The sequence below is a fragment of the Hylobates moloch genome, unplaced genomic scaffold, assembly GCF_009828535.3.
Source record: "Hylobates moloch isolate HMO894 unplaced genomic scaffold, HMol_V3 SCAFFOLD_10, whole genome shotgun sequence".
Taxonomy (NCBI): domain Eukaryota; kingdom Metazoa; phylum Chordata; class Mammalia; order Primates; family Hylobatidae; genus Hylobates; species Hylobates moloch.
In genome coordinates this window covers 12,413,654-12,424,644 of record NW_026652285.1, presented here as the reverse complement: position 1 = coordinate 12,424,644, position 10,991 = coordinate 12,413,654, and positions in this window count along the sequence as shown.

Below are 10,991 nucleotides of genomic sequence, written 5' to 3'. Positions count from 1 at the left end.
GAAACCAAGGTGAAAAATAGATAATAATTTGTTCAAAGACATACAGAAAAGTGCCAGGCGTGGTGGCTCAAGCCTGTAATCCTAGCACTTTGGGAGGCCAAGGTGGGTGGATCACTTGAGGTCAGGAGTTCAAGACCAGCCTGGCCAACAAGGTGAAATGCCATCTCGACTAAAAATACAAAAATTAGCCAGAAATTACTTGAACCTGGGAGGCAGAGGTTGCAGTGAGCCAAGATCGTGCCACTGCACTCCAGCCTGGGAAACAGAGTGAGATTCCATCTCAAAAAAAAAAAAAAACAGACATACAGAAAGGGTTGGATGCAGTGGCTCACACCTGTAATCCCGGCACTTTGGGAGGCCAAGGTGAGAGGACCACTTGAGGCTAGGAGTTTGAGACCAGCCTAGGCAACATAGTGAGATCCTCTCTTTAGGGGAAAAAAAAAATTATGCCACAAAAGCCACATTCAATAGAAAACATTTTTTAAAAAAAATAGCTAGGCATGGTGGCATGCACCTGTAGTCCCAGCTACACAGGAGGCCGAGGCAGGAGGATTGCTTGAGCACAAGAGTTTGAGGTTACAGTAAGCAATGATCAGCTACTGCATTCCCACCTGGGCAACATCTCTAAAGAAAAATCAAACAAAAAACGACATACAGAAAGTACGCGCTGTCTGATTTCAACCCCAAGTTTGTCCTGCTTTACCAGGCTTTCTCTCGGGGCCTGGAGGCAGTGTGGCCGAGGGCAGGGGTGGGGTGTGCAGGGGACAGCAGTGCTCCAGCAATAAGAATTCTTGAAGAGTACTTCATGAGGGGAAGCCACCAGCCACCAACATGCAGAGGAAAACAACAACAACAACAACAACAGACCCCAAGGTATCAAGAAGAGGACAGTCTGAAGTCATCTGGCACCCAGCCATTTTGGAAGAACTGACGCTTCTCCGTGGGCCTTGTTCCCATGGTCACCCCACCCCCAAGATATCTTGTGACAGGCTCCTCCAGTAACCAGAGGCAGGTGAGCGCTGCTGTGATCAACAAACACTCCGAATGTGGTCTCCAGCTACAATAAACAAGTGGCTGTGCACAGCCAATGTCTTGTGTGGTGAAGGTGAGAAGAGTGAGGGGGAGCCAAGCTGCAACCCTCGGCCTGAATGTGGTTGGAATTATGAGAGCAGTTGTCAAAGTTAGTACCCTGACATAGTGCAATGTGCATTAAAGTGCACAGTGTAAGGTGACAGAAGAGGGGAGGGGGAGGGGGTGGGGGAAGGGGTGGGGAGGGGAGGGGGAGGGGAGGGGAGGGGGAAGGGGGAGGAATTGAGGAGCAGAACAGAATAACGCAGAAAGAACAAACCAGAGCTGGATGAAAAATCAAGGCCAGGATGTTGTAGAGTCTCAGGTTTAAATTCTGCCTCCTCCTGGGAAGTCCCCTGAGCCTGCTACGAGGTCTTGGCTTGCACCCTATTGCCTCTGGCAGATTCTCCAACCAGCACCAATGGAGCATCTACCCCATGCAGGGTCCTTCAGAAACAGAGTGAGATAGCTTCCAGTCTCAGGTGGGGAATATTTAGACTTGTGAACAGGGGCAAAGAAGGAGAGAAACAACCAGGAAGTAACCTCCAATTTGCAGACGGGGAAAATTAAGGTCCATCAGGAGGAAATGACTTTGCCTCAGGCTTCTCTCGGGGTCCCAGATTTCTAGAGGATGGGGGGAATTTCCCTGCTTTGGGCATGTTTTTAAGAGCAGTGGAACAGCCAGAGCTGCTGCTCACAGTCTGAAGTCAGGAGGGGAACTCCATGTCAGATAAAAGCTTTGGAATCCAGATGGAGTAAGGTTTCATTTTCTCTGCCTGCATCTGGGTTCCTAACATCACAATGTGAGCCTTGGCTAGCAGCCAGCTTAGCTTTGGAAAAGAGTGAATGACGGGGGAAAAAAAAAAAGACTGTGCCAGGAAGGGAGGGGAGGAGAGGAGCTACACTAGGCTGAGGGGATATGGGCCTGGCTTTAGAGGAGTATGCTAGGAAAAGGGGTGCCAGAGGCATGAAAGCTGATAGGAACAAGCCCTGTGGATCAAGAGGCCCATCAGTGAGCCTGCAGTGTCTATGAACTCCTTACATGCAAAATTACATGTGTCTGTCTGTGTAGGTCTCTACAGATTGGTGGAAGTGTTCACAGCTTTCATGAGATTATCATTATTATTATTATTATTATTTTTAAGAAAGGCACATTGCCACATGCGACACCTCATTTGGATGTGTCTGGAGTCTTGGAAGTTTGACTACCCTACATTCTCCTACAAATGGACCTTGAGAGCTTGTTTGGAGGTTCTAGCAGGGGAGCGCAGCTACTCGTATACCCTTAACCAAAGAACAGTCCTCCTCTATTGGGGAAGGTTGTCCTCTTCTGAAACTGCCTTTGCAAAAATTATAGCAGTGAGAAAATTATGACAGTGAAAGAAATCTGACCTAATTCACTCCATCTTGCTTCTAACCTCCCAGCTGCCCTTTTTCATTCCTGGGCATGAGGAGCACTAACTTTGGGAGGAATTTAGTTTATAGTTTAACTTTGAAACAAAGATGATAACAGCCCCTCCCTGAGACCAACCCACTCCTTGCCTGAGGACCAGAAAGCCTTTGTAAAACTAACACATTGGCCACAAGATTAGAAATGCCGGCTCAGGAGTCATGCAGCCAGAGGCCTTGAGATCACGAACCTCCCCAATTGCTCCTGGAGATAATATTATTGTTGTCTAAGATTGGTGTTTGAGGTATTTTTCAGACCTTGCCTTCTGATGGATCAGCTGGCACCACCCAGACCAGTAAACTGGCTCATCTGGTCTTCTGGCCCCCACCCAGGAACCGACTCAGTGCAAGAGGATAGCTTCAACTCCTTGTGATTTCATCCCCAACCCAACCAATCAGCATTCGCTCTTCCTTAGCCCCCGCCCGCCAAAATACCTTTAAAAAACCCTAGCCTCCAAATTTTCAGGGAGGCTGATTTGAGTAATAATAAAACCCGTCTCCTGTTTAGCTGGTTCTATTTGTATCAAACTCTTTCTCTATTGCAATTCCTGTGTCTTGATAAACTTGCTCTATCTGGGCAGCGGGCAAGAAGAACCCGCTGGGTGGTTAAACCAAGTGCGCAGCTTTAGGAGGGATGCATATGGAACGGTAAAGAGAAAAGGGGACACGGGCATAGCCAGCTAGATCAGCTAAATTGAGACAGACTGGGAGTGGGGCTTGGCTGCAGCTCACCAGCACTGAGCTTTCTTTCATGCATTCCCACTGATCACAAACCCCACACCACCATCTCACTGACACCATGTTCAACCATGTCTTTTACTTAACAAATTCCAGGAACTGGCCTTAGGAAATCCAAGTATCAAACCAAGGTTGTGGAGTATTCCATCTCAGGAGGGAATGCTGAACAACTGATTTACAGACTTGTTGCCCCAGCCAGACCACCAGGTAGCCCATTACTCAAGGTAACCATTACAACCAGATAATGCTAACCTGCATACCCTACCCCTCACATGCTTTGCCCAGCCCAGCCTGCATACCCTACCCCGATGTCAATTCTCATGCTCTGCCTAATTAAAAAGCCCTACCGGCTCTTTGCGCAGAGTCAGTCAGGGAATTCTCTCTTGTGCTGCCTCCCTTATGTCCAGGCAAAAGCTCCAATGAAGTGTTGTCTGGGAAAAGTCTTTCGGCCTCATGTCAATTTCTATTGCATTGAGAACCCAAGAAACTATGGTCGGTAACAGAACCAACCCTGGTGATCAATAGGGTGACAGATGTTGCAGCCAGATCACCCTCACATCCTCATCAGGTTTTTTTTTTTTTTTTTGAGACAGAGTGTCACTCTGTGGCCCAGGCTGGAGTGCAATGGCGTGACCTCTGCTCACCACAACCTCCACCTCCCAGGTTCAAGCCATTCACCTGCCTCAGCCTCCCAAGTAGCTGGGACTACAGGCATGTGCCACCACGCCTGGCTAAATTTTTGTACGTTCAGTAGAGACGGGGTTTCACCATGTTGGCCAGGCTAGTCTCAAACTCCTAACCTCAAGTGATCCTCCTGCCTCGGCCTCCCAAAGTGCTGGGATTACAGGTGTGAGCCAAGGCACTGGCCTTTTTTTTTTTTTTTTTTTTTTTTTTAGCAGGGTTTTTTTTTTTGCCCCGGGCGGGGGGGGGGGGGGGTGGTTTTGGCCTCCCCCAATCTCCCCGGCTCCAAATCGGGATTACAGGCAACCACCCACCTGGCCTTTCTTTTTTTTTTTTTTCTTTCAGGGTCTCACTCTGTCACCCAGGCTGGAGTGCAGTGGCTCGATCTTGGCTCACTGCAACCTTTGCCTCCTGGGCTCAAGCGATCCTCCTGCCTCCCCACCGAGTAGCTGGGACTACAGGCATGCCACCATGCCCAGCTAATTTTTGTATTTTTAGTAAAGATGGGGTTCACCATGTTGCCCAGGCTGGGCTTGAACTCTTGGGCTCAAGCAATCCACCCCCCTCCACCTCCCAAAGTGCTGGGATTACAGGCATAAGCCACAGTGCCCAGCCCTCATCGGATTCTTTAATGGCTCAATTGCCCCCCAAACAGGTTAGGTCCAATATCTTACTTTACAGATGAAGAAATTTAGGCCCAGAGAAAGTAAGCAACTTGTTGAAAGTCATTATTAATAACAGCAAGGCAGACATAGAAACGAAAATACTACATGATCTCACTTACATGTGGAATCTAAAAAAGTCAAATACATGGAAGCAAAGAGTAGAACTTTGGCTACCAGTGGCGGGGCTGTAAGAGAAATTGGGAGATTCTGGTCAAAGGGCACAAAGTTGCAGTTATGTAGAATCGAAATGTGTAGCATGAGGAGTATAGCAGTTCCCATTTATCTGTGGTGGATGTTCCAAGACCCCCAGTGGATGCCTGAAACCATGGATAGTACCTGTTATATACTATTTTATTATGTGTTTTTTCCTATACTACCTATGATAAACTTTAGTTTATAAATTAGGCACAGTAAGAGATTAACAACAGTAATAACAAAACAGAACAATTATAACAATATACTGTAATAAAAGTTATGTAAATGTTTATGTCTGGAATTTTCCATTTAATATTTTCCAACCATAGTTGACCAAGCGTAACTGAAACCTCAGTAAGCAAACCCAGAATAACCAAAATACAGATAAGGGAGCACTACTGTAGAGTTATTAATATTGTATTGGATACTGGAAATTTTCTTTTTTTTTTTTGGAGACAGAGTCTTTCTCTGTCGGCCAGGCTGGAGTACAGTGGCACAATCTCGGCTCACTGCAACCTCGTCTCCCTGGCTCAAGCAATTCTGCCTCAGCCTCCCGAGTAGCTGGGATTACAGGCGTGTGCCACCATGCCCGGCTAATTTTTGTATTTTTTGTAGAGACCGGGTTTCACCATGTTGGCCAGGCTGGTCTCGAACTCCTGACCTCAGGTGATCCACCCGCCTCAACCTCCCAAAGTGCTGGGATTACAGGTGTGAGCCACCGTGCCCAGCCGAATACTGGAAATTTTCTAAAAGAAGAGATTTCAAGTGCTCTCACCACACACAAATAGCGGTAACTGTATGAGGAGACGAATATATTAATTTGTTTAACTGCAATAGTCATTTCACTATGTATATGTATATCAAAACATCATGTTGTAAATATGATGTTTATTAAAAATAGTTTTTATTAAAAATAAATAAATAATAAGTCATGAAGCTGGATTTTGAACCTAGAAGTCTGACTCCAGAGAGCCCATTTAATCAGGATGCTACAAGAAGTTAGTATGACTTAATCAGCATTGATTTAGCAGCATATCTAAGACATTTATCGGAAAGCAGGTGGAGAATACAAATAAATAGAAAACACATAGGACACTGTCACTGTGTTCATGGCGTTAAGACAAGACCAGTGAAAAGATGATTCCCAATAAAAGAGTGTGAATTTACTTGTTTATTGTTTATCTCCCTTCTCCCCGTCCCCCTACCCTATATCCAAACAAGCTCCAGATGGCAGGTCTTTGCCTGTCTTACTAGCCATGGTGTCTGCAGAGTGTAGAAGGATTGCCCAGCTCACAGCAATTCTCAGTAAAATCTGTAGAGTGGGTAAGGAATGACTGAGTGATATGGACCATGCACACGGAAGGGACAGGGAGAGCAGAGCAGCTCCATGACGGTGTACCTCACCTTATGTCTCCTAAGCACATCCATGATCATTATTTCCCTTGATCCTCTCCACCACTGCAGTGGGTCAGACAGGAAGCAGTTCCTGGTTTTCAGGAACATAATGTGCTGGGTGAATAACAATGATAGTTGCCATTCATTGAACACCCGCCCTGTACCAGGCACTATACTGTTTACATGGGCTCTCTAATTTGCTTATGGAATCAGTACATTAGCACCAGAGAAAAAATTGAAGGTAGCTCATCAAGCCCAAACCTTGATTTTGCACAGGAGAAAATGAATGGTAGAAAAGAAATAAAAATTAGATTCTCCTCCCTCCTGTGCTCCTCACAATCCACTGGAATCACTGAAAGGGAAGAAAAATACTCCCATGGCTGGGTGTGGTGGTTCATGCCTACAACCCCAGCACTTTGGGAGGCCAAGGTGGGAGGATCACTTGAAGCCAGGAGTTCGAGACCAGCCTGGGCAACATAGCAAGATTCCATCTATACAAAAAATTTAAAAATTAGCCCAGCATGGTGCAGTGGCTTACGCCTGTAATCCCAGCACTTTGGGAGGCCGAGGCAGGCAGATCACCAGGTCAGGAGATCGAGACCATCCTGGCTAACACAGTGAAACCCCATCTCTACTACAAATACAAAAAATTAGCCGGGCATGGTGGCGGGAGCCTGTAGTCCCAGCTACTTGGGAAACTGAGACAGGAGAATGGCATGAACCTGGGAGGCGGAGCTTGCAGTGAGCCGAGATCACGCCACTGCACTCCAGCCTGGGCGACAGAGCCAGACTCCGTCTCAAAAAAAAAAAAAAAAAAAAAAAAATAGCCCAGCATGGTGGTGCACACCTGTAGTCCTAGCTGCTCAGGAGGCTGAAGTAGGAGGATCGCTTGAACCCTGGAGTTCAAGCCTGCAGGTGATCAGCAACTACATTCCAGCCTGGAGAACAGAGTGAGATCCTGTTTCAAACAACAACAGCAACAAAAATACTCTTGACATTCCCACTGTCTATTCCTACTCAGCAATCCCAACATCCCACCATCCTACCCACCCACTCCCTGTCCCACCACCACTTATACACAGATACACATACACACACACAGTGGAAAGGTTCACTGGGATTCAAAGATGAGGAGCATGTCACTGTTGTCTGCGGGTTTCCTCACCTCTGTCCTTAGCTCCTGTCCCAACTTAGCATATCTGGTATCCAGGAAAACACTTTCCTTTCTTCCTTAAAGAGGGAAACTGAAATCAAGGAAAGAAAACAGAAATTGAGCTCACAGGAGAAAACTGAGCCTTGGCAATCATTTTATGATTTTCTCTAGAAACAATGAAGTGTGGTAGAAAGCCCATGAACCCAGACATGGGTTTAATGTTGAACTCTACTATTGTAGGCTGTGACTATAAGCTAGTCACTTAAGCTCTCTAAGCCTCAACTACCCATCTGTTTTAAAAAAGACTTTTTGTGGCTGGGCGCGGTGGCTCACGCCTGTAATCCCAGCACTTTGGGAGGCCGAGGCGGGCAGATTACGAGGGCAGGAGATTGAGACCATACTGGCTAACATGGTGAAACCCCGTCTCTACTAAAAATAGAAAAATTTAGCTGGCCGTGGTGGTGGGCGCCTGTAGTTCCAGCTACGCGGGAGGCTGAGGCAGGAGAATGGCGTGAACCCAGGAGGCGGAGCTTGCAGTGAGCTGAGATTGTGCCACTGCACTCCAGCCTGGGCAAAAGTGAGAGACTCCGTCTTAAAAAAAAAAAAAAAGAAAGACTTTTTGTAATAAATATTTTTTTGTAACAAATTTCACAAATACATATTGACTGGGGGTTTAGACTGCTGAAAAGCATAAATTACAGAATATCCTTAAAGGCACTGATATCTTACTCTTAATGATAACATGATAATAACATGCAATGTTATTAAGTACTTAACATGCGTCAGACGTTGCACTAAGAGCTTTGCAAGCATGAGAACATTTATAGGGACTTAATTGTCTCAATAGTTGTGTAAGGGACTATTATTATTATCACTGATTTACAGGTAAGGAAACTGAGACCAGAGAGATTAATAATTTACCTGAGGCCACCTGGCCAATAAACAGGAGAAACTGCCAAGTCCCTGCTCTTAACCCACCGCCTTTTCCAGAACCTCTCACGTTTGGTAACTTACCTTAGACCTAACGGGGCTTTGTGAAGGAAACAATTGGTAGAACATTTTTATGTGGCTGGATGAATGTTTCTAAAGTGCTTGCAATTTGCTTCTTTAAATGAGATAGCCATACTTTCCAAAATTATGTTTCCATTGTTAATTGATTGAGCTGTAAGGAGGGTATGAGACAATTGTTGTAAAGAGCTTGGAACAAGGCCAGGTGTAGTGGCTCACATCTGTAATCCCAGCACTTTGGGAGGCCAAGGTGGGCTGATCACCTGAGGTCAGGAGTTCGAGACCAGCCTGGCCAACATGGCAAAACCCTGTCTCTACTAAAAATACAAAAATTAGCCAGGCATGGTGGCGGACGCCTGTAATCCCAGCTACTCAGGAGGCAGGAGAATTGCTTGAACCTGGGAGGTGGAGGGTGCAGTGAGCCGAGATCACGCCACTGCACTTCAGCCTGATCAAAAAACTGAGACTCTGTCTCAAAAAAAAAAAAAAAAAAAAAAAAAAAAGCTTGGAATGGCACCTGTAACCTAGAAAGGTCTTGATAACTGTTAACTGCCTTACTGATGTGATTCACTGGACAGAGCTTGAGCATGGTCATCAGAAACACCTGCCTTCAAATCCCACTTATCAGCTGCGTGACCTTGAAGATGTTAATTATCGGTTCTGAGGCTTACTTTCCTCTTTGGTCAAATGAGAAGAACAACCACTCTGCCTCAAAGTCATCGTGAGGAAGAAATGTGACAAAGTCTTCCCATTCTGGGTGATTTAGTCACCCTCAACCACCATGTTACAAGTGTGAGAGTAGCTAACAGAAAATGATCTCAGTAGAGGGTTACATTTTGTTTATTTTGCTTTTGTCACTCTCAATAAACACTTTTCTCTTAAATAATTCAGATGCTGGCCAGGTGCGGCCTGTAATCCCAGCACTTTAGGAGGCTGAGGCGGGCGGATCACAAGGGCAGGAGATAGAGACCCATCCTGGCTAACATGGTGAAACTCTGTTTCTACTAAAAATACAAAAAAATTAGCTGGGCATGGTGGCAGGCACCTGTAGTCCCAGCTACTCGGGAGGCTGAGGCAGGAGAATGGCGTGAACCCGGGAGGCAGAGCTTGCAGTGAGCCGAGATTATGCCACTGCACTCTGGCCTGGGTGACACAGCAAGACTGTCTCAAAAATAATAATAATAATAATAATAAATAATTATTATTACTAATAATTATATAATAATTATTATATAATTATATATTTTATTATATATTATATATTATATATTATAGATATATAATATATATTATATAATTACATATAATATATATTATTATTATTCAGATGCCATTTCAGCCTAGCCCATACCAAATTGTTGCTAATTCTGAACTACTAAAATAGGAATTGATGAAGACTTACTGTATCCAGTTCTTTGGAATGCAGTAAGGTCCCTAGCTCTAATCCCCAAGTTCCACATGGGTTCAGTTTTGAGGATACTCCTAACCACGAACGCTTTAATGTTGGGCAGTACTTAATGGACAGAGCACTGAAGTGGAAGCGAGGGCAACTGGGTTCTGATCCCAACTCTGTCATTCATTTGCTGTGTGTTCTTAGCAAGTCACTCCTGCTCACTGGGCCTTGGTTTCCTCTTGTGCAACTGAAAAACATGGAAAAAATGATCCCTAAAGTCCTTTGAAGCTTTCATATTCTGTAACTTTTGTGCCCAACAAGGCCTTACAGTGAGATGGGATCCCAGTATTTATTGAGTTTCCTCATTCATAAAATGGGGATAATAATAGTAAATGAGATGACACGCGCTAAGACAGTGGAATAGTTGCTGGCACAGATAAGCCCTCAGTAAACGGTAGCCAATAATGGTAGAGTATGCTGTAAGAGATCTTTCTCTCTCTCTGCTTCTCAACAAGCCTCTAATCAATTATTCCACTTTATAAACAAGGAAATAGAACTCAAAGACATTAAGCACTTTTCCCAAAGGTCGCTTAGCAAGTAAATGGAAGAGACCCTATGACCAGGATGAAAGCAAGAAATTCCCACAAGAGGACTCATTCCAACTCATATCTGGTGAAAAGGTTCCCAATGCCCAGCTCAGATCAACTGTCTCAATTTACAGTGTGAGTGTGCTCACCTCCTTTGGCGACTGTATATCCAGAGGACTCTCCTCAATAAAACACCTTATAAATAACATCCTTCTATGAATGAGGGAAAGGAGATAAGATCTATAATGAATAAGCAGGAACTTTGAAGACTCAGTGACTCAGTGAGTAATAAAGACTCAGTGACTTCTGATCCTGTCCTAACTGCCCCTCCCCGTTGTCCCCAAGAAAGCAGCTTCCTGCTCTCTGAGGAGGACCCCTTCCCTGGAAGGTAAAACTAAGGATGTCAGCAGACAAATTTTTCCACCACTGGTGCTTGGTCAAAGGGGAAACTGACGAGCTCACTCTAGATGAGAGAGCAGTGAGGCGGAGACAGAGACTTGGATTTCCGGAGGCTATTTCAGTTTTCTTTTCCGTTTTGTGCAATTTCACTTATGATACAGGCCAATGCTTGGTTGCTATTTTGGAAACTCCCCTTAGGGGGTGCCCCTCAACTAGCCCTATAAAGGGCCAGCCTGAGCTGCAGAGGATTCCTGCAGAGG